The following is a 24611-nucleotide window of genomic DNA, read 5'->3' as shown; positions in this document are numbered from 1 at the left end:
CTTGATCATTCGAATACATCTGCTGCCAAACCAGTATCATGTGCTCACTGATAATTCTGATGTTATTGGGTTTGGCTATGTTGCCAGCTAGGAAAACATCTCCAATAATCTAATGACACTTCACAGTAATATTCTGATCATATTTTATTCAAAACACTTATGATAACATACTACGATGCACAGTTATTATTTGTGGGAAAATAGAGTGCCATTATATGTACATAAACATTATAGAAGCACTGTTTGAAGATTGTTGGTACATAGAAATCTATTTGGACCATTTTCTCTACACAGTTAGCCAGCAGATGCTACACTCTATTTTTTGGGAAAGTGATCAGCTATAAGACTAAACCAAGTCAGCTCACAGATGCTGTATAGTTTAAGTTAATTGCTATCATTTCCACTTAGAGATGTTCAAAAGAAAAAGCAGCAAATCTAGTACTAGCTATTAAAAACTAAATGTATTATATTACAGCAACAGCTGCTATTTATTTTGTTTTTGCTTCACGGCAGGTATAATTAATATTGTTTTAAGCATAGATTTATAAAATTTTCTCCATGGGTAGTCCCATTAGAGAAAACGTTTGCATTCATATACCCATGGAGATTCTTTTAATATTTGCTAATATAGAACATTACAGGGGAGAAAAAAAACCTTAATGTACCATGTACTAAATTAATTAACAGCAGAGTGACTTCAATAATTAGGCTTTCAAAGAAACCAAAAAGTATGAAAGCTGCATCAACAATGATTTTCATGAAGCATTATGTCTTTTCCGTCTGAACTTGTTTCTTGAATCCAGTGGTATTCTAAACATGAGACTTGCCATATGTATCATTTGTCAGGTTATGCCTGTTTTAGGTTATGCCTGGGTTAGGCCCCGGGGATGCAGAGATAAAGAAAACTGACAGGGTTTCTGTCCTAGAATGTACATGTTCTTGAAGAAGACAGACAAGGACAACCATAGACACATCAACACCTAAATACATGATGATTTTGTATAGTGTTAGTTTCTGTGGAGAAAATAAACAGGTTCATGGGGATGGATGCAGTGGAAGGCAGCCCGAGCTAGAATAAAATGGTCATTGAGTATTTCCTGTGGGGGTGATCTTTTGGCAAAGACCAGACTGAAAAGAAAGAGCCGAGCATGCGAAACCTAGGGGTGCACGTTCAGGCAGAATAAGTATCAATTACAAAGACTCTAAAATATGAACAAGAGTGATAAATTCAAGGAAGAGAACCAAATCCAGGGTGTTGAAAATATGGAGTGAAGACGTAAGACAGGAGATAAGTGTGTGAAATAAAGAGATCGCGTTGAATTTCGTGGGCCTCGCTGAGGAGTGTGGGTTTTATTCTAAATGCAAAGCAAAGGCAATAGAACACTTGTAGCAGGGGGATGATTTAACATGCTTCAAAAGAAAAACAAATGGCTTTTTTTACACTATCTGTTGAACAAGTGGAAGAGGAGGAAGTGGAGAAGCCAACTGCTATTAGAAGCATAATGTGGGGTACCAGAGTAAAGTTGAAACAGAAGGAATAGAAAGCCACAGACATGGCTGAAATATATATGTTGGCAGTCAAATAGAAGTCTCATGGATTAATTCCCTTTTGGTCCTAAAATTCTTAAATTTTCACTTTAAGAAACATTAGTATTCTCTTAGTTCTTATAAATCTTCAGCAACAATTTATTTTGCAAACAAAAGAGCAAACAAAATCCCTATTAACTAACTTGAATCCTGTCTCTTGCGATTATGCTTATCTTCTCATTTGTTCTTCTTAATGAAAAGGGGAACAGCTGTTTACCATCATCTATACGTTCTTTTTATAAAATTCAAGTAGATTACTAAGGAGTCCCTACGCCCATGATGCTTGATTCAAATACAATCACCCAGACTGACTATCTGAGGTCAAAAGCACTGGTCCAGGGATCAGGTCCCTGTTCAGGCGCAAAAAAAAAAAAAAAAAAAAAAAAAAAAAAAAAAAAAAGCACTGAATATGATTTGTAATTTCAGTGACAAAAATAACCTAGCAACCATCCATTACCAAACCAAAATAATGAGAACCATTTTATGGAAGCAACTGAATCAGAAAAAAAACAAAACAAAAAAATATATGCTAGCAAATAATGTGAACATTTTTAGAAATTTGACTAGTAAAGTCACTGCACTGTGCATCAGTGACAAGAGGGGGATGTCCATGAGTTTGCTAAGTGAATATTTGTTGTAGCTTGTTCTAGAAACTAGTGTAACAACTCAAAACAGTGTCTCTGAATTCACAGAGACACACACTAGTGGATGATTTAGATAAGTGAAGAGGCAAGAACCAGAGGAGTATTCCAGATGATGGGAAGAAAAAAAAATTATGGGATCTAGATTTTGGGAATCCAGGGTGAGACCTGAAGGAGCAGAATCATCCAGGGAAAGAGGAGGAGGGAAGAAGAACACAGAAGTGGAGGGCGCTTGAGTAACAGCAGCTGCACAGGTCTGCCAGCCACGTGGACAACGGAATGGGGGGAGACGACAGAAGTCAAAGAAACTGCTTAGGAGTTTGTAGTGACAAGTTCTCCATCTACATGAATATTTAAATCGTGTCATGCTACTTGAGACCCTCTAATATCAGCTGCAGAGAGCAGAAGGAAAATAGGACCCGTAGGACTCATCTTTACAATGTGAATATAAATACCCCTTATGCTTTAACTCACATTTTGTTTTTTTGTGTTTTCTTTTCTGCTTCAGTTACAGAGGATAATCTCTACCAGAAAACATGGGGTATGAAGTTAGATCTGTCTGGAAGCACAAGCAAATCTGAATCCAAGGTAGGGATTTAGCACATTTTCTAATGTCCTTTGTGTTTCATGTTCCTTAAATCAGTTACTTTTACTCATTCTGCTTTTACAGTCACTAATTTTCAGACACAAAATATTTAACGTGTGACATATCTAAAATCAAAGTTTCCTAGTACAGCTTGCTTTCTTTCTTTCTTTCTTTCTTTCTTTCTTTCTTTCTTTCTTTCTTCAAGTTAGTTAACATATAGTGTAGTATTAGTTTCAGGAGTAGAACTTAGTGATTCATCACTTACATACAACACCCAGTGCTCATCCCAACAAGTGCCCTCCTTAATGCCCCTCACCCATTTAGTGCATTCCCCCACCCACCATCCCTACAGCAACTGTCTGTATTTAAGAGAGTCTATGTATTTAAGAATTTCTTATGGTTTGCTTCCCTCTCTGTTTTTATCTTATTTTTCCTTCCCTTCCCTTATGTTCATCTGCTTTAAGTACAGCTTTCTAATATCATTTTTCATTATGGATACTAATTCATCCTATTGTTATATGTACTAGTTTTTATTCAAAATGTGATATTTATTTGGGAGCATTTGGTGTTTTTCTATGTTCATTTCCTGTGACTGATAGGTCACAGAGAACTTATCAGCTATAAATCATTCAACTTTATAAGGCTAATCCATGGAGACAGTGATACATTCTGAGGTTTTCAGCAAATCCTATGTGGGCTGAAGTTTAAGTTTTGTTCTAATATTCTTCTCCAATTTTTAACTATTTTAAAACAATGAGCAAAATAAAGCATACTTATGCTGAAATGTTTTGAAGGTGGAAAAGCTTATGAAGAAGTGAAAGATTTTATATATTTGAAACTTTACTAAAAACACTTAATTTGCAAATACAGACCTAATTATTAATTAAGTATTATTAATGTGGGCAAGTTAACTGCTTTCAATCTCAGCTTGTAATTTGGAAAAATAATGGTACCAACTTAATACTACTGTATCTAATGAAATGTGCTGAAGGAAATTCCTCTTACGTAGAAGAGGCAAGAAAATTCTTTATTCCATTATAAGTCCAACATATGCAATGTATTATTAGCAGGAATTATTTTCTTTTTGCCATTAAACAAATTTGTAAAAAAATAAATAAAAAATAAAAACCACTGACTTCAAATATAATATCCAAAATTTTTCCATCATATTATTGTTTGATGTTTTTAAAAAAAAAAAAAAACCTTCCAAATTCTATTTTGATTAATTAAGTCAAGGTATGTGTTGAATGTCTTTTTCCTGACACTTTGATATACCCGATCAAGTTAAGGACTTCATAACGGGGTGATCGTCTTAGATTATCTGGTCAAGGCAATCTCATCACAAGGGTCCTTGCAAGTGGGCAGTGAGGCAGAACAGGGAGAGCAAGAGAAAAGATGTGCGGATGGAGCTCGGACAGACACAGGCAGGACTTCCGGCCTGGAAGATAAAGGAAGAGGGCCGTGAGCGCAGGGATGCGGAAGCCCCCGTCTGAGCGGGAAAGGAAGGGAACAGGTTCACCCCTACAACCCCAGAAGGAAAGCAGCCCTGCCAACATCTTGACTTCACCCAGTGAGACCCACCTCAACTTCCTAACCTGCAGAACTATTAAAAAAACTCAGTTTGTATTGGGTTAAGCCAGTTTGGTGGTAATTAGTTACAGCAGCAAATTGAAAACTAATAGAAGCACTAAAAATGAAAGTGAATTGCTGAAATAGTAACCTTTAAGGCACACTTTAACATTAACAAAATAAATGATCAAATTATGGTAGTCTTCTTTTGAAACAGCCTGAATGTCCATCAACTGATGAATGGATAAAGAAGGTGTGATTTATATACACAATGGAATATGACTTGGCAATGAGAAAGAATGAAATATGGCCTTTTGTAGCAATGTGGATGGAACTGGAGAGTGATATGCTAGGTGAAATAAGTCAAGCAAAGAAAGACAGATACCATATGTTTTCACTCTTATGTGGATCCTGAGAAACTTAACAGAAGACCATGGGGGAGGGGAAGGGGGGAAAAAAAGTTAGAGAGGGAGGGAGCCAAACCATAAGAGACTCTTAAAAACTGAGAATAAACTGAGGGTTGATGGGGGGATGGGAGGGAGTGGAAAGTGGGTGATGGGCATTGAGGAGGGAACCTGTTGGGATGAGCACCGGGTGTTGTATGGAAACCGATATGACAATGAATTTCATATTCAAAAAAAAATTATGGTAGTCTTCTTTACAAGCAAAAAAAAAATGTTAAGAGTAGAAAACAGAACTAATACTTTTTAAAAATAGTAAAAGAATTTCTCAATTAATCAAATAATTTCTTTATCAGTAATGCCATCACATGGTAAAGGAACTAAAACTAGAGCAATGTTACATTAATTACCCAAATGATTACAAAAATTTCCTAAGAATGTTGTTACATCTTAAACTAGTAAATTAAAATACATTATATTTTATGACTAAAAAATAAAGTTAAAAATAGAACTTAGGTTCCAGGAATCGCACTACTACATATTTACCCAAAAAATATAAGAACACTAATTGAAAGGGGGAACATGCACCCCTAATGTTTATAAGCAGCATTATTCACAATAGCCAAAATACAGAAGCAGCCCAAGTATCCATCAACTGATGAATGGATAAAGATGTGGTATACACACACACACACACACACAAACACACACACTCAACAGAATATTATTCAGCCATAAAAAAGTGAAATATTTATTCGATCTGAAGAGAAACCAGAGGGGCGCCTGGGGGCTCAATCAGTTAAGTGTCTGACTCTTGGTTTTGGCTCAGGTCATGATATCACAGTTTTGTGGGTTTGAGCCCCACATCAGGCTCCACACTAGAAGCGTGGAGCCTGCTTGGGATTCTCTCTCTCCCTCTCTATCATTCCCTCTCCCCTCTGTCATTCCCTCCCCCACTCACACCACCTCTGTCTCTTTCAAAAATAAAAACATTTTTAAAAAATTTAACAAGAAACCAAAGTATTCAACAAGAATGAAATCTTGCCATTTCCAACAACATAGATGGAACTAGATAGTATGATGCTAAGTGAAATAAGTCTATCAGAGAAAGACAAATACCACATGATTTCACTCACATGTGGAATTTAAGAAAAAAAAAAAAAAACTAGCAAAGGGAAAACATAAGAGAGAAAGAGACAGACAGAGAAACCAAGAACAGACTCTTAATTTAAGAGAACAAACTGATGATTACCAGAGGGGAGATTAGTGGGGGGATGGGTTAAATCGGTGATGAGAATTACAGAAGTTAGTTAAATGATTTCATAGCATAGTGCCCTGAAAAAAAAAAAAAGATATGAAACAGAATAAATTACCAAGTAACATTTTTATTTGGGTATTGAGTATGATTTTTCAGATATGGGAAAGAAGCATTCTGCTATAGAGTCCTCCCAACTGAGTGAGCGTGAGAGATGTTGGGCATACTTAGTTCCTGATCCAGTATGCATCAGGGAAGCCACATCCTCGTCATTAAGTGTGCGTGTTGGGGGCAGAGGGAGAGAAGCAGGGAGTGCTAAAGTAAAATGAAGGTCTTGGTGCTTCTAAACTCTACTCACCTCCCACCCCCGAGTCCATTCTCTGACAGCTTCAACCTACATCAGTCATCCTGACACTTTTTGCTCCAAAGAACAAAACCATAAAGGCATCGTCTTCCTCTTCTCAATGCTAATATCTAACTTTATTAAACCAATGTGATTTGATACACATGTATGCTATGGAATATAAAAGTTATGAAAAGCAATTATTACTTCTTTCTTTCTCTCTCTCTCTCTCTCTCTCTCTCTCTCTCACTGTCTTTTGGAATTGTTACTTCTAAGTGGTTTCAATGCATTAACTAGTTATAATCAAGGGATATGTTTTCATAGGACTAAAAACAGCATAAATGGAAACAATGTGTGAGTTTGAAAAACTGGCCTTCATATATTCCTATAGCTACAAATAATAGATTCATGTAGCTACAAATATATATTTCTGTAGCTACAACGGATTCTACCTCAAAATTCTACATTTGTACCCTTATAAGCACTATACTGAAGAGTATCTAATCTTTTCCCAATCTCCACATCAGGTTACTTTGAAGAGAGAACTACCTATTTTCTTTGCTTCAGAGATAAACAAAGTCAGGGGTACACATGGAAATATAAATTCCCCCAAACAATAGTACTTTCAGGAAAAGCTAACAAACCCTTATTTCACATGTTTTTCAGTGCAGAATTCCAGTTTGCAAGGATGTATAAATGCAAATTTTACCATTCTGAGTCATGGCTATCTTAAAAACTACCAATATAATTCAATCCCTTTTATTCCAAATATATTAAAGACCAGATAAAATAAAATTTAAAAAATAAAGCCAATAGATATTAATTTATGCAATAAAACCACTTGCTAGAAACAAAAGTTTTTATCTATTTATTTTTATTCAGAACAATGTTGATGTCATTCCCCTTTAGTATTAAGCATAGGATACTGTCAAGGTTTATATTTTTAAACTTTGATTAGCCAAATATAAACATAGGGAATTCAGTAAGATTGTATTTATAAAGCCTTAAGGCTTTTTTTTTTTTTTTTGCTTCCACTTTTTGGGTATATACCTGTTCATGTGTAGCCTACAAACAGTATCAAATAATATAACACTTTTAATCTGTCCTAAATTGTTATGCTATGTTTTTGGATAAGCAAGTTAGAAGTGCCAAAAACGGATGCAACGTATCTATAAAGTAATAGAACATCTTTGCTTTTATTAGACTGTAATTCTTGACCTGAATAATTCCACTAATACTTCCTTCAGAAAACTTGATGCTGTAAATCTCCTCTGAAAAATCCCTTATTTTAAAATGACAGATTGTTGGGGCGCCTGGGTGGCTCAGTCGGTTAAGCGGCCGACTTCGGTTCAGGTCACGATCTCGCGGTCCATGAGTTCGAGCCCTGCGCCGGGCTCTGTGCTGACAGCTCAGAGCCTGGAGCCTGTTTCAGATTCTGTGTCTCCCTCTCTCTGACCCTCCCCTGTTCATGCTCTGTCTCTCCCTGTCTCAAAAATTAAAAAAAAAAAAAAAAAAAAAAAGTTAAAAAAAATAAATAAATAAAATGACAGATTGTTAAGTGGCCTGAAGTAATGAGTCCTGACTGTTGTATTTCCCTGTGTACTGCTCAAAGTTCTAACAGCATTTTTACAAACGTTCAGAGGTTTAGACATGTTTCTGGAAAGAATAAGCACATGTTATGATAGCAAATACTGATCAAAACACTTTTATGCGATAATAGTAACACTGCTACATATTATATTTGTAACATTCAAGGAGGTATAAATTCTGTTTAGAAATCTTCATTTTGTTATAAGGAATGACATATTTCCGTCAACTTGAAGAACAAAGAATACTTGAGAAAATAAATACAAAAGATAAATATGACTTATATCATTATATTTGTATTTACTACCATTCCTTATTTCTTCCTATACTTATTTCACATTTTATCTAAAATACTATGCTCAACATCTGTTAAATATGTAAAAAAAAAAAAGACTTCACAGGACTTGTTTTTTATCCAAATCATTATTTATGTTCCATATTAAATTTCTAATTCTTATTAGGATTCTTAATGTATCAAATGTGAAATCATGAGAATTCTTAAGAAAACTCAGGCCATTATTAAGTCTTTCAACTTGCTGATTCTAATTGTTCATCTTACTTGCTTTTTCCATTTCCTATTCATGCTGTCTCTTCTCTGATATCCTTCCTCTGCTTCCTCCATCAAAGTGGGCATTTCGCTGGGCAGCAGCACTTGGCTAATGATTAACAGTGGAGAAACAAAGGTGATATGTGCCTTCAGGGTTCTGCTTTTAAAAATCCAGAAAGCACGCCTCCTTCCTTCCTGGAGGGGGGTACTCCCACATGTAACTTCTCTTCTCCCCGAAGGATGGAGGGTAGGATCTGGGCTCCCAGACCACAGGAGAAGATGAAGACAGCACACCGTGAGCCCTGGACCACACTCTTTGGAATGGCTGTATCTAAGGTATTATTTGCACTGCTTAAATCTTCAAATTGGAGACCTGCAGGAGAGTATTTATCTTGCTTAACTGTTTTGGTGGGGTTTTTTGTTGTTGTTGCCATTGTTACAGCAGCTTAGAATTTATATCAACTATTTCCTTGGTGAAGAAAACATAACCCCTAGCATTCAGGATTAGATCACTTTGATTCACGGTCATATTGATTCACGGTCATATTGCTTCACTTTTCGGAAGAAATTGGTAATGGTCAGTTATGAATAGTATAAAAAGGTCTTGGTGATTATCGAGTTGTCTTATTAAATTAATTTTCAGATTAAAAATCTGCTATTTTTGTATGTTAAAGTATAAATTCCAAAACACAGAGCCTTTCATTAAAACAATTAAAAACTGGGATGCCTGGGTGGCTCAGTCAGTTAAGTATTCCGACTGGCTCAGGTCATGATCTCACAGTTCCTGAGTCCAAGCCTCTCATCAGGCTGTCTGCTGTCAGCAGAGAACTCACTTCAGATCCTCTGTCCCCCTCTCTCTCTGCCCTGCTCATGCTCCTGCTCACTCACTCTCTGTCTCTGTCTCTCCTCTCAAAAATAAATAAACATTTAAAAAATAAAATAAAATGAAATAATAAAAACTACTGGGACACCTGAGTGGTTCAGTCGGTTAAGCGTCTGATTTCACCTCAGGTCGTGATCTCATGGTTCGTGAGTTCAAGCCCCGCATCGGGCTCTGTGCTGACAGCTCAGAGCCTGGAGCCTGCTTCGGATTCAGTGGTTCCCTCTCCCTCTCCCTCTGGCCCTCCCCTGTTCATGCACCCTCTCTCCAAAAAAGAAAAAAAATTAAAAAAAAATTTTTAAAAAGCATCCGACTGTTGATTTCAGCTCAGGGCAGGAGATCATGGTTTGTGAGATTGAGCCACATGTGGGGCTCTGCACGAACAGTGAGAAGCCTGCTTGGGATTCTCTCTCTCACTCTCTCTCTGCCCCTCCTACACCCATGCGCTTGTGCGTGCATGTGTCCACGCTCTTTCTCTCAAAATAAATAAACTTAAAAAATAACAATAAATAAAAACTACCAGCATATACTGATATATTTATCTATCTGTTATTTATCTTTCCAGTACTCCACATGCCTTTTTCAGGTACACAATTTTGAACAATTAACTACTAAAATTTATAATTCGTTTGTAGGTTTTCCGATAATCCTTAGTGACCTTGGATTTTCAGCTTTGTCAACTTCTCAATAACCACTTATAAAAGTCAGAAGAAAGAATTGGTCCCTCGCGAAATCCCTTAAATGAAGTAAATTTTAAAATCCTTTCATGCATTACACTGCCAATCACTGTGGCTAATCCCATTCAAGCTCCATAATTAGTATCCCAAGGTAGGGATTCCCACCTGTACCATGTTGTACAACATCACGAAATGGGGAGGGGGATATGAAAGAAAGGCTCCCAGCAGACCTCTACATGACAGAATGTGTGAATCAATTTTCATTAATTCTGCCTCTTTAAATCTGTCTGCTCTTTAGGAGAGATTGCTCTCTGCCTCAGACACTATCGCAAGATAATTAACAGAACCACTGCTGGAGACCGATGACAGCACAAGCAGCAGCTGATACCTGTGGCAGGAACTCCCTGCCATCCCAGTGCCATCGAACTGTGAAGGAAAAGGACACGCAGTGCTGTGCAACACTAATTTTACTAAACAAGTGCATTATTTATAGCAGGCATTACAGGGCTGTATTTATCTATCATGTAACAGAAATAAAGCAAATGGTTTCTAAAACACTTTCAACTCTTCTGGCAACTATTTTAGACTTTGTGACAAAGTATCTCTAAATAAGATCACCCAGGGTCCCTATGAGCAGCTGTAATAGTGTGCATATTGACTTGAATGCCACCACACAGAAATACTCGAATTCGCTATCACTTTTCCAATTGCAAAGATCTGCTCATCCGTTCAATGACTAAATTTTCATAGTCACAGGAGCCTGATATTTATTTACTTACTTATTTACTTATAGTGGCCAATGGAAGGGCTACACCACTGTAGATTAAACTATCATGATAAAGGTAGCCTCAAATAATCATCTCTATATTCAAGATGCTTCAGTCACTACTTCTTGAGAAATCTATTATTGTCTAGTGTGTCCCAAATTTTCTTTTCCATCATCATTTGATCAGACAACCTCTGAGGAACCTCATACTTACTACATATTCTCCATTTTTTATTATTTATTCAGGAAATAACAGGATTTTAAAATTGAATCAGATCCTGGCCAGGATCCCATACGGAAAGTCAGTAAACTCAAAGATGTTAAAAGACTTACTAAGTCCTTCAGTTAGTGAGACGTGGAATCAGAACTGGTAACCGGGATTTCTGACTTGTGACCCAGCACGTAATTCACTAATGAGACTCCTTTGCAATATCAGAAATAAATACTTATATTGATTTCAAAGAGGCCACCACGAATGGATTCTTGCTGCCAAAGTCTTGTTGGACTCTTCTATTCTCGAACATCTTGTATACACACATAAACTTTAGAAGTGAAATGGCATACTTTCCTGTCCTAGTTCTAAACAATTCTGGAAAAACCTTTTTTTCCCTGTTTTTATGCAACAACAAAAAGCCCTGAGATTAGGCAAAATAACTTCACTGCTGCTTCCTGAAGATATTTCCTCCTTGAAGACTTTGAACCAACTGAAATAATGTACCTATTGGGACTAGCAAGTGGCCTATCAGTACCTGCCTGGACTATACCTCCATCAACCCAGAGCTATTGAGCCATAACCTCTTCCCATTCCAAACAAGCCCCTCGAATTGCAGGACTTGTTTAAAATTATTCAGATTAAGAAATCATTTTTAACGAAATGCTATACATATCTGTCCCTGATTTCTCCCTTCCAAGATGTTCTTTAACCTCCGTCAAGATGGTGTTATCACTTGTACTGGTCAGGGTCTCTAGAGAAACAAAATCAATAGAATGTGTATTTATATACAGAGAGAGAGAGAGATTTATTTTAAGAAGTGGGCTCATGTGACTGGGAAGGCTGCCAAGTCTTAAAACGTCCTGGATGGGCTGCTGGGCTAGAAACCCAGGGAAGAATGATGTTGCAATTCCAGTCCAGAGGCATTCTGCTGGCAGAATTTCCCCTTCCTCAGAGGAGAAAAATCTTTTTTCTTAAACTCTTTAACTGTTTGGGTGAGGCCCACCCACATAATGGAGCCTAATCTGCTCACTCAAAGTCTCCTAATTAAAATGTTAATTGTGTTAAAATACCTTTATAGCAACATTCATAAGTCAACATGTGTCTGGGCACTGTGGCCTCGCCAAATTGACACATAAATTTAACATTACATGCCTTGTAGCAGCAAATTACATACAAGCCTACATCATTTTATTGTGTTTCATGTTACTGCCGTTTGCATATATGGTATGTTTTACAAGTTGACAGTTTGCAAGAACCCTGCACTAAGCAATTCCATCGGCACCATTTTCCAACAGGATCGGTTCGCTTTGTGTCTGTGCATCATATCTTTGTAATTCTTTTAACAGTTCAAACAATTCCATTACTATTACATGTGTTATGTTAACTTGTGATCCATAATCTTTGATGTTACTATTGCAATTGTTTTGGGGTGCCATGAACTGTACCCATATAAAACGGCGTACTTAAGTGATAAACATAGTATGTGATCTGACTGCTCCACTGACCAATCATTCCCCCATCTCTCTCCCTCTCCTCAGGCCTCCCTATTCCCTCAGATGCAGCAATACTGAAATTAGGCCAATTATTAATCTTAAAATGACCACTAAGTATTCAAGTGAAAGGAAGAGTCACACATCTCTCACTTTAAATCAAAAGCTAGAAATGATGGATTAAGTTTAGTGAAGAAGACATACAAAAACCAAGATAGGCCAAAAGCTAGGCTTCTGGCATCACACAAATTAGCTAAGTTGGGAATGCCAAGGAAAAGTTCTTGTAGGAAATGAAAAGTACCAGTCCAGTGAACACAAGAACGATGAGGGAAACAGCCTTTCCGATGATGTGGAAAAGGTTTGACTGGTCTGGATAGAAGCTCAAACCATCCACAACATTCCCAACATTAAGCCAAAACCCAATGCAGAGCAAGGCCCCAACCCTCTTCAATTCTACAAAGGCTGAGAAAGACAAGAAAACTACAGGAGAAAAGTCTGAAGTTAGCAGAGGTAGGTTTATGAGGTTGAAGGAAAGAAGCCCATCTCCAGAACATACAAGTTCAGGGTGAAGCAGCAAGTGCTGACGTAGAACCTACAGCAAGTGACCCAGAAGGTCTAGCACAGATAATCAAAGAAGGTTGCTACACTAAACAACCAATGTTCAACGTAGATGAAACAGCCTCCTACTGGACGAAGATACCATCTAGAACTTTCACAGCTGGAGATGAAATGTCAATGCCTGGCTTCAAAGCTTCAAAGGGCAAACTGACTGTATTGCTGGGGCTAATGCAGCTGGTGACTTTCAGTTGAAGGCAGTGAGCGTGTATTATTCTGGAAGTCCTAGGGCTCTCAGGAATTATGCTAAATCTATTCTGTCTGCTCTATAAATGGAACAACAAAGCCTGGGTGACAACACATCTGTTTACAACATGGTTTACTGAATATTTTAAACCCACCGTTGAGATCTACTGATCAGGAAAGATTCTTCTCAAAATATTATCGCTCACTGACAATGCGCCTAGCTACCCAAGAGCTCTGATGGAGATGTACAATGAGATTAATGTTGTTCTCATGTCTGCTAACACAGCATCCATTCCGTAGCCCATGAATCAAGGAGTAATTTTGATTTTCAAGCATTGTTATTTAAGAAATGCATTTCACAAGGCTTCAGCTGCCATAGATAGTGGTTTCTATGATGGATCTGAACAAAGTCAATTGAATAACTTCTGGAAACAAGTCACCATTATAGATGTCATTAAGAATATTCATGATTCGTGGAAAGAGATGAAAATGTCAGCATTAATAGCAGTTTGGAAGAAGCTGACTCCAATCCTCCTGGACAACTTTGAGGGGTTTGAGACTTCAGTGGAGGAAGTGAGTGTAGATGCAAGAGAACTAGATCAGAGATGGAGCCTGAAGACGTGACTGAGTTGCTGCAATTTCATGATAAAACTTTGATGGATGAGAAGTTACTTCCTCTAGGTGAGCAAAGGAAGTGTTTTCTTTGGATGGGATATGCTTCTGGTGAAGATGCTGTGAATATTACTGGAATAACCACAAAGGATTTAAAATATTACAATTTAGTTGATAAAGCAGTGGCAGAGTGTGAGACGACTCAATTTTGAAATAAATTCTAGTCTGGTTAAAATGCTGTTGAACAGCATCACATGCTACAGAGAAATTATTTGTGAAAGGAAGAGTCAATTGAGGCCAGAAACTTCACTATTGTCCCATTTTAAGAGATTGGCAAAACTACCCCAACCTTCAACCACCACCACCCTGATCAGTCAGCAGCTATCAACATCAAGTCAAGACTCTCCGCCAGTAGAAAGATTAGGAGTTGCTAAAAGCTCACAAGATAGCTAGCATTATTAAGCAGTAAAACATTTTTTAACCAAGGTCTGTACATTCCTTAGACATAATGATACTGCACGCACACTTAACAGACTACAGTATAAACATAACTTTTATATGCGCTAGGAAACCAAAACCTTTATTTGACTCACTTTATTGCAATATTCACTTTACTGTGCTGGTATGGAACTGAACCAGCAATATCTCTGAGATATGGCCGTAAACTCAGTTTTGCCTTGATCAAAAATTTTTCCAGTGGTCCTCTGGAAAACTGACAGCTGACACATCCTTTTCAGAAATGCAAACATGCGGAAGCGTCACAGCCGATAAGCCAACCCAGTGTCTTAACTCTAGAATCTACATAAATGTTAAGATTCAGGACGCCTGGGTGGCTCAGTTGGTTGAGGATCCGACTTTGGCTCAGGTCATGATCTCACGGTTCATGTGTTCAAGCCCCGCATCAGGCTCTGTGCTGACAGCTCGGAGCCTGGAGTCTGCTTTGGATTCTCTGTCTCCCTCTCTCTCCGTCCCTCCCCCACTTGCACTCTCTCTTCTCTGTCAAAAATAAACATCAAAAAATTTTTTTTAAAAAAGATAAGATTCCCAAGGGAAAGGAATCTTGTAATATTCTCAGTGCCTAAAACAAAGAGTAACAAACAGCAAGTAACTAACTGAAAAACAGATGAGTGAAAACATAAATTAATAAGTCATATATTCTGCTAGATCATTTGCAGAGAAGGAAAACATTGTATTTTCAAAATGATCTCATTATCTAAAAATTACATACTGTGGAAACTCTTGCATTTCAGCAATTGAAATTCAATATGTACAAGACATATAATTATAGCATCACCCTCTATGTGTGTAAAACAAATATCTAGACCCACAAAACACACAGAAGGCACTCAATATTTTTTTATGATGATTGACAATAATTGTGTTCCACACGAGAAATTAAATTTTCAAAATTCTTTTCTTTATTCATGCAAATATCAGTTGCTTTAGTGATTTGGTTTGCATTCTTATATTTCACAAAAAGCTCAAACATGCTGTTATGCCTTAAATATAATCTTTTGTTGCCATACTTCTCCTCAATATTTCTACTCATTTCTTAATTAATGACCTTTTGAAGATTGCAGACTTATCATGTGTGTTTACAGGTCTCCATCTCAAAAAGCTCCAGGTGACACAGATAATGGACCACCAGGTTGATATCATTTTGCTCAGGAAGATTGAAGAAGTATTCTGCTTCTTGATTTATATCCCAGGCTTTATATTCACAGCATTTCATCTTTAAAAGATTTTTCACATATGTCATTCTTAAATCTTTATAAAGATTGTTGAAAGCAACCCATTTTTCTTATTTCAGTTAAGAACTGAAACTCCCTGGAAAAGTGGTGCATAGTTTTATAAAGGACAGGCATCCCAAGGCATGCCATCTAGGACTCCAGGACTCTGGGATGACATGTGAATTATTATCTACAACATTAAGTGCTATGTAAATATTTGTCAAACTGAACTAAATGTCCTAGGAAACATTTTAAAAGATTCACTGTACTAAAAGCTTCTCTACTTTTGACTACACAAGGAAATACTATTTTTCTGGATTCATCCATCTTCCATTCTGGACATTAAGAAGTTCTAGAGAGAGGTTCATGAAACAAATGTAAACAATAATATATTCTATGTACCTTATTGTCAAATGTCCTATGACATTACCAGTCAGAATAGGCTTTACTATTTATTCCTGGCATTAGACGCGTGTAGCAACGTGTAATAAATATGTTACACTTTGATTGAGGAAATTCGTGGAAACCAATTCATCTACACCTAGACTTTGCTCATCAGAAAAAGCAATGCTTCTATCAGTAAAACTGATGCCTTAATTGGTCATTAAAAATGTCTGCATTATTCCTTATGTTAAATTTATAGTTAACTAGAAAATGTGAAGAAATCACCAAAGGGAAAAGGAGTGTTTTTTTTCCCATAAATCTGTTAAAATACAAACAAAACTTTTTTGTGACCTACCATGTCCTACCTCATATTCTACAGAATTCCAGAATTTGAAATTTTTCAAACACACCACACACACACACGCATGCATAATCTAGCCTTATAAAATCATGAGGGTAAAAAAGGAACCTTAAAGATTATAGATTTCAATGCCTTAAGTTTAAAGATAGAAAAAAATGGTGTTCTCAGAGAAGTGAATTTGTCAATCACCTAATCCATGGTTAAACTCATACTGAAACTCCAAAACCCAACTAGGCTTCAACAATTCTTATGTGCATCTGTGCGCCTGCAAGTACATATGCACATGTGTTTAAACTAAATTATTTTGATATATGTATATAAAGGAAATCAGGTTTTTTTAAGTACATGGTTCTTATGTAGAAGGAGCAATAATAATTGTAGGAATAGATTCTTACTAACAGATCTTTCCTTTGGTGTTAGAAGAGAGGAAATTCAATTTTAGCATGCAAATTTACTGGCATTTAGGTTTGCTTCTCAGGCAATGGTTCTTAAAAAAGATATTACATCATTGTGTTTTAAGTTTTTTTTATAAATAATTTGATAGAATAGCACTTTTCATTTAAAATAACACTGGTGAATAATTCATTTTATGTTAAAAATTAGAGTTATTCATCACTCTCAATGATCGAGATTCCAATATCATTTCCTGAGTGAGGCAGAAAGTTATATCATCAATTTCTTATCAAGGGAATCATTTATAACCTTGAATATTGACATGAGACCACTTGAATATACATAGTTTAATGACCAGGATTGAGAACTGAGATCCTGTGTATCAAACTGACATAATTATTTGTCCAGAACATTCCTTTCTAGAAAGATAAAGGTGTAAATTAATAATTTTACTGTTTACTTCAGGAAATTCCTATAAACAAATTTATCTGGACAAAGAGTTTATCCATCTAGGCAAACAAGTCTTTTATTAGCACATCAGTTATCTTACCTGAGCAAACAATTTTCTTTTCAAACAACAGCTTAGTTATAATGACTTGCTTTAAGATTCATGCTTTTTCCTGCACACTGTTTGTTAAAAACTTTAGTCAATTGCAACCACTTCCTTCTCCCTATGTAAATATCTTCTTTAAACCACTGAAGCCCACATCCCGGAACACCAAAGAGCTAGAACATTAAAAACATCTATGTTTGTATCTATACTTCCAAGGCACTAATAAGAATCTTCACATTGTTATTCTACTTTCCTGCTGTAAGTATAGTAAACTTAGCTTTACTTTCTGTTTGTGTATGTGTGTGCTTTTTTATACTCAGGAGTTGACAACTTACTGACTTTTTATCTGTGTTGCAACCTAATAATATAAAAATGTTTTTTTGAAATGTGCTGAAAATTTGAACATTCTTATAACTTAAGTATGTCTCATTAAAAGAACAAAAGTCTTGAGAACTGCTTCTCTAGACCTTTCTTTATAAAATGATAAAAATATGCCTTATGCTTTATGTAACTCAGTGAGATATATTTCATTTTACCTCCAGTTTAGTTAACACAGTGTTATATTGTTTTAAGGTGTACGATACAGTGATACAGTAATGCATCACTCAGTGCTCATTACCACAAGTGCCCTCCTTACTCCCCGTCACCCATTTCACCCATTCTCCCACCTAACTGCTCTAACAACCATCAGTGAGTTCTCTATAGTTAAGAGCATGTTTCTTGGTTTGTCTCTTTTTTTCCTTTACTCATTTGTTTTGTTTCTAAAATTCTACATATGAGTGAAGTCATATGGTATTTGTTTTTCTTGGACTGACTTACTTTGCTTAGTATTATACTCTCTAGCTCCCTCCATGTCATTACAATTGGCAAGATTTCACTTTTTTTATTATGGCTGAATAATATTCCATTGTGTGTGTGTATACACACATATAGGTATACACACACACACACACACGCACACAAATGCACCCACACACCCCCACACCTTCTTTATCCATTCATCTATCAATGGACATTTGGACCACTTCCATAATTCGGCTATTATAAATAACGCTGCAATAAACACAGGGGTGTATATATCCTTTTGAATTAACGTTTCTGTATTCTTTGGGAAAATACCCGGTAGTGCAATTATTGAATCATAGAGTAGTTCTTTCTTTTTTTTTTTTTATCTTTTTGAGGAACCTCCAGACTGTTTTCCATAGTTGCTGTACCAGTTTGCATTCCCACCAACTGTGCACAAGGGTTTCTTTGTCTCTACATCCTCCTTGCCAAAGCTTGTTTCTTGTTTGTTGTTGTTGTTGTTCCTTTGTTTTCTCATCATTCCGACAGGCATGAGGTGATATCTCATTGTATTTTGATTTGTATTTCCCTGATGAATGATATTGAGCATCTTTTCATATGTCTATTATCCATCTGTATGTCTTCTTCAGAAAAATGTCTATTCATGTCTTCTGTCCATTTTTTACTTGGATTATTTGGTTTGGGGGTGTTGACTTTTATAAGTTCTTTATATATTTTGGATACTAATCCTTTATCAGATAGATCATTTGCAAATGTCTTTTCCCATTCCATAAACTGCCGTTTGGTTTTGTTGATTGTTTCCTTCGTCATGCAGAAGGTTTTGATTTTGATTAAGTCCCAATAGTTTATTTTTGCTTTTGTTTCCATTGCCTCAGGATATATATCAAGTAAGAAGCTGCTACACCTGATGCCAAAGAGGAGCCTGCCTGTGTTCTCCTCTAGGATTTTCATGAAATTGGTCTCACATTTAATTCTTTAAATCCATTTTGAGTTTGTGTATGTAAGAAATGGTCTAGTATGTAAGTGTATGTAAGAAGTGGTCTAGTTTCAATCTTTTGCATGTGGCTGGCAGGTTTCCCAACACAATCAGTTTAAGAGACTGTCTTTTTCCTACTGGATATTTTTTCCCTGCTTTGTCAAAGACTAAGTGACCATACAATCATGGGTTTATTTCTGGACCTTCTATTCTGTTGATCGTGTGTCTCTTTTTATGCCAGTACCGAATGTTTTGATTACTACAGCTTTGTAATATAACTTGAAGTCTAGAATTGTGATACCCCCAGCTTTGCTTTTTTTTTTTAATTTTTTAACATATGTTTATTTTTGAGAGATAGAGACAGAGCACGAGCAGGGGGAGGGGCAGAGAGAGGGAGACACAGAATCTGAAGCAGGCTACAGGCTCTGAACTGTCAGCACAGAGCCCAACATGGGGCTCAAACCCACAAACTGTGAGATCATGATCTGAGCCTAAGTTGGCACTTAACCAACTGAGCCACCCAGGCGCCCTTTGGTTTTCTTTTTCAAAACTGATTTGCCTATTTGGGGTCTTTTGTGGTTCCACATAAATTTTAGGATTTTTTGTTCTAGTTCTGTGAAAAATGCTATTGTGATTTTGATAGGGATCACATTATATCTGTAGATTGTTTTGGGTAGTATAGGCATTTTAACAATATTTGTTCTTCAAATCCATGAGCATGGAATATCTTTCCATTTCTTTGTGTCATCTTCAATTCTTTTATAGCTTACTATAGTGTTTTATAGTTTTCAAAGTGTAGATCTTTCACCTCTCTGGTTAGGTTTATTCCTAGGTATCTGAATATTTCTGGTGTAACTATAAATGGGATTATTTTCTGAATTTCTCTTTCTGCTGCCTCATCATTAACAAATAGTCTTTATTACTCGGTTGCATAGAAATGCAACATATTTCTGCACATTGACTTTGTACCCTGCAACTTTACTGAAATCATGTATCAGTTCTAGTTTTTTGGTGGAGGTTTTAGAGTTTTAGAGATTTAGACTTTTCTATGTATAGTATCATGTCATCTGCAAATAGTTTTACCTCTTTGTTACCAATTTGGATGACTTTAATTTCTTTTTGTCCTCTGATTGCTGTGACTAGGATGTCCAGTACTACATTGAATAAAAGTGGTGAGAGTAGACATTCTTGCCTTGTTCCTGACCTTAGGGTAAAAACTCTCAGGTTTTCCCCATTGAGAATGATGTTTACTATTGGTTTTTCATATATAGCCTTTATTATGTTGAAGCCAAAGTCCACACTTAACCAATTGAGCCACCTGGGTGCCCCAATTAACTCTTCTTTAAATGTTTAGTAGAATATGCCTGTGAAGTTGTTGGTACTTGACTTTAGTGTGTTGGGAGTTTTTTGATTAGTGATCCAATCTCCTTGCTGGTCTGTTCAAATTTTCTATTTTTCTTTCTTCAGTTTTGGTAGGTTATGTTTCTAGGAATTTACCCAGTTTTTCTAGGTTGTCTAATTTGTTGGCACATAGTTTTTCATAATATTTTCTTACAATTATTTGTATTTCTGTGGTGTATTTCTCCTCTTTCATTTGCAATATTGTTTATATGAGTCCTTGGTGTGTGTGTGTGTGTGTGTGTGTGTGTGTGTGTGTGTGTGTGTTTGTGGGTCTGTGTTCTTTTTTTTGGAGTCTGGCTAGTGGGTTATTAATTTTGTTGATCTTTTCAAAGAACCAGCTCCTGGTTTCATTGATCTGTTTTATTGGGTTTTTTTGTTTGTTTGTTTTTTAGTTTCTATATCATTTATTTCCTTTTTTTATTTTTGTTTTTTTTACTTTTTTTTATTATTTCCCTTCTACTGGTTTTGAGTTTTGGGTTTTGTTATTTTCCTAGATCTTTTAGTTGTAAGGTTAGGCTGTTTGAGATTTTTCTTTCTTCTTGAGATAGGCCTGTATTGCTATAAACTTCCCCCTTAGAAGGACTTTTGCGGCATCCCAAAGGTTTTGGACCATTGTGTTTTCATTTCTGTTTATTTCCACGTAACTTTTAATTTCTTCTTTGATTTCTTGGTTGACCCATTCATTGTTTAATAGCATGTTATTTAATCTCCATGTATTTGTGCTTTTTCCATATTTTTTCTTGGGTTTGATTTCTACTTTCATGGCATTGTGGCCAGAAAAGATGCATGGTATGACTTCAACATTTTGAACTTGTTGAGGCTTCTTTTGTGGCCTAATATGAAATCTATTTCTGGTAAATGTCCTGTGTGCACTTAAAAAGAATGTCTATTCTACTGTTTTAGGATGGAATTTTCTGAATATATCTGTTTTAAGTCCATCCGGTCCAGGATGTCATTCAAAGCCACTGTTTCCTGGCTAGTTTTCTGTTTGGACGGTCTGTCCATTGATGTAAGTGGCATGTTTAAGTCCCTTATTGTATTACTAGTGATTAGTTCTTTTATGCTTATTAACTGTTTTATCTATTTGGGTGCTTTCACATTGCGTGCATGTATATTTGTAATTGTTATATCTTCTCGTTGGATTCCCCTCATTACATAGCATCTTTGTCTCTTTATAGACTCCATAGTCTCTTTTGACCAATGTAAGTATTGCTACTCCAGCTTTCTTTTGACATCCATTTGCATGATAAATGTTTCTCTGTCCCCTCACTTTCAATCTGCATGTGTCTTTAGGTCTTCAATGAGACTCCTGTAGGCAGCATATAGATGGGTCTTGTTTGTTTGTTTGTTTGTTTGTTTGTTTTTTTAACCACTCTGTCATCCTATGTCTCTTAATTGGTACATTTAGTCCATTTACACTCAAAGTAATCATTCATAGATATGTATTTATTGCCATTTTGTTACTTGTTTTGTGGTTGTTTTTGCAGTTTTCCTCTGATCCCTTCTTGTCTTTCTTCTATGGTTTGCAGGTTTTCTTTAGTGATATACTTGGATTCCTTACTCTTTACTTTTGCATATCTATTACTGTTTTTTTGATTTGTGGTTACTATTCAGTTTACATATGACATTTTCTGCATATAGCAGTCTATATTACGCTGATGGTTACTTAATATAGAACTCATTCTTTACTACTCTCCCTTCCAATTTTTGGATATTTGGTATCATATTTTACATCCTTTTATCGTGTGCTTCTCTTGACTGAATTTTATCTATTTTAATCTATTCTATTTTTTAATTTCATTTATTGAGTTATTCACCTCTGATATGTTATCTTTCATCTCTTTGTCAAGGGTCTCACTGATGTCCTCCACCCTTTGCTGAAGTCCAGTGAGTCTCTTTATGATCATTATTTTACATTCTGTATCAAGGTATATTACTTACTTCTGTTTTGCATAGATGGCCTGTGATTTCGTGCTTTCATTTGGGACACATTTCTCTGTCTCCTCATTTTGTCTACCTCTCAGTGTCTGCTTCTGTATGTTAGGAAAGCTAGCTATGTCTTGTGCTCTTAAAAGTAGTGGCTTTATGAGGAAGAGGTCCTGGGGTGCCCTGCAGTGCAGTGTCCCTTGTTCCCTGGAACTTCAGAGGAGACTCTTATGTGTGTTGCTTGCATCCTGCTCTGTGTCTGAGTCGCTTTTTCTTTCAGTTCAGATGTCTCACTCTCTGTGGCGTTAGTGAGACCCAAGCATGCCAGTCCTGAGGGGCATGACTTAGAGGGCCAGGGGCTGGGGTGACAGTGTTTGCAAAATTTGCACTGAGCCCCAAGTCCTAGGCCACATACCCCAAAAGCAAAGGTTCAGCCAGGGATAGACAGTGTCTGTGTGTGTGGTGGCTGAGAAGGGCATGTGCTGTGTGGACAAAATATGTGCTGAGCCAGGGCCCAGGCCAGCAGGCTTGGAATGGGTGAGTTCTCAGGAGAACACAGGGGCCAGGGAACCTGCTATCAAGTTAAGTAGGAAGTGTCTGTGCAGGACTGCCTCCTGCCAGTAGCTCTATGTTTACGCAGGCAGGGTAAGGGCACCTGCCAGCTGCTTTGTACCTGGAGAAGTCCCCCAACATGCTCCAAAATCAGTATAAACAGATCTTCCTCCCATGCACAGTGCAAACTCTAGCTTCTGTGTTTCATCTCCAAAGGCTACAGTCTTTCTCGGGGTAAGGACCCAGCCCTCACTGGCCCTCCTTGCTCATCCATTGCTGAGTCAGCTGACTTTTAAAGCTCCAGGCTCCAAATACCACTGGTTAAACAAACTGAGGGAATTCAGCCTCTCTGGTTTTCAAAGCCAGTCATTTTGGGGATTTGTCTTCCCTGTGTGGGCTCCCTGGTGCAAGGGACCATTTCTTTCCTCTCTCCATGCCTGCAGCTCCTTCCCTCCTGCAGGCAGTTCCCAACCACATTTCCGCCCTTCTTAACCTCTCAGAAGTGGCTTCTTCTCTACATTTAGTTGTGCAGTTTGCTCTCCAGTCTTTGGATCACTCTCTGTTTATTCACATGGATGTGAGTAATATCTAGTTATTAATGGGGGACAGAGTGAGATTAGGGTCCTCCTACTCTACCATTTTCCCCGACACTGCAAGTCAAGATAACAATTTTTTCAAGATAATATATTTTTGCATGACATATGTTCTTTTAGTTCAAATAACACAATTGATCCAAAGCTATCGTTATCAAAATATAAAGGGAAGAACAATACACTTTTGTATCTTCCCATTTGGATTATGATATTAATTTGTGAAATAATGTGAAAGAAAATGGTTATCATAAAATCATAATTTAATCATGCCACAAGAATGGTAAGTCGCTGGCTAAAAATGTTCCAAATTTAGATAAAATATTATTATTGTGTTTCTGATCATGAGTGATCTTTTCATTTCTATATATTAGCTACATTTACTTACCAGGTAAAATTCAGTGAACTCTACTTACACAACACAGTATCTAAGAACCACAAAGGACACATAGTGTTTGGGAGTGGACAATGACTAAGATATAGAATGAATATAAATATAAACATAAATATAAGTATGTAAGAAAAGTTTTTCCCTTACAGTAGAATTCTAATAAATGTAGAATGAATTGCTAAAGTACACAATGAACCTAGAGGGTAAAAATGAACAATGTGATATTATATAATCTCAAGTAATCTCCCCCTTAATTACTTTTTAAATATAAAGGAAAATACTGACTCCATATTGAAAAATTAATCAAGGACTACTTTAATCACGTTGATGAAGGATCAAAGTGGAGATCACCACTAATGGGACAAACTTTCACCACATTCCTCCTGATATGTTGCCCTGAGAAGGGTACAACCTCATTTCTATGATATTCCTGCCTAAAATGCTTAACCTGAAACTATGAGAAAGTATTTGGAAAACTTGAATTGTGGGTAATTCTACCAAATATCTTGCCTGTGTGCTTCACAAGCATCAAGATCATGAAAGCCAAAGAAGTCTGAGAAATTGGTACAGATTAAAAGATATTAAAAATCCATG

This window comes from Panthera tigris, chromosome A1 (assembly GCF_018350195.1).
Source record: "Panthera tigris isolate Pti1 chromosome A1, P.tigris_Pti1_mat1.1, whole genome shotgun sequence".
NCBI classification, from domain to species: Eukaryota; Metazoa; Chordata; class Mammalia; order Carnivora; family Felidae; genus Panthera; species Panthera tigris.
Note: the sequence above shows the minus strand (reverse complement) of the source record.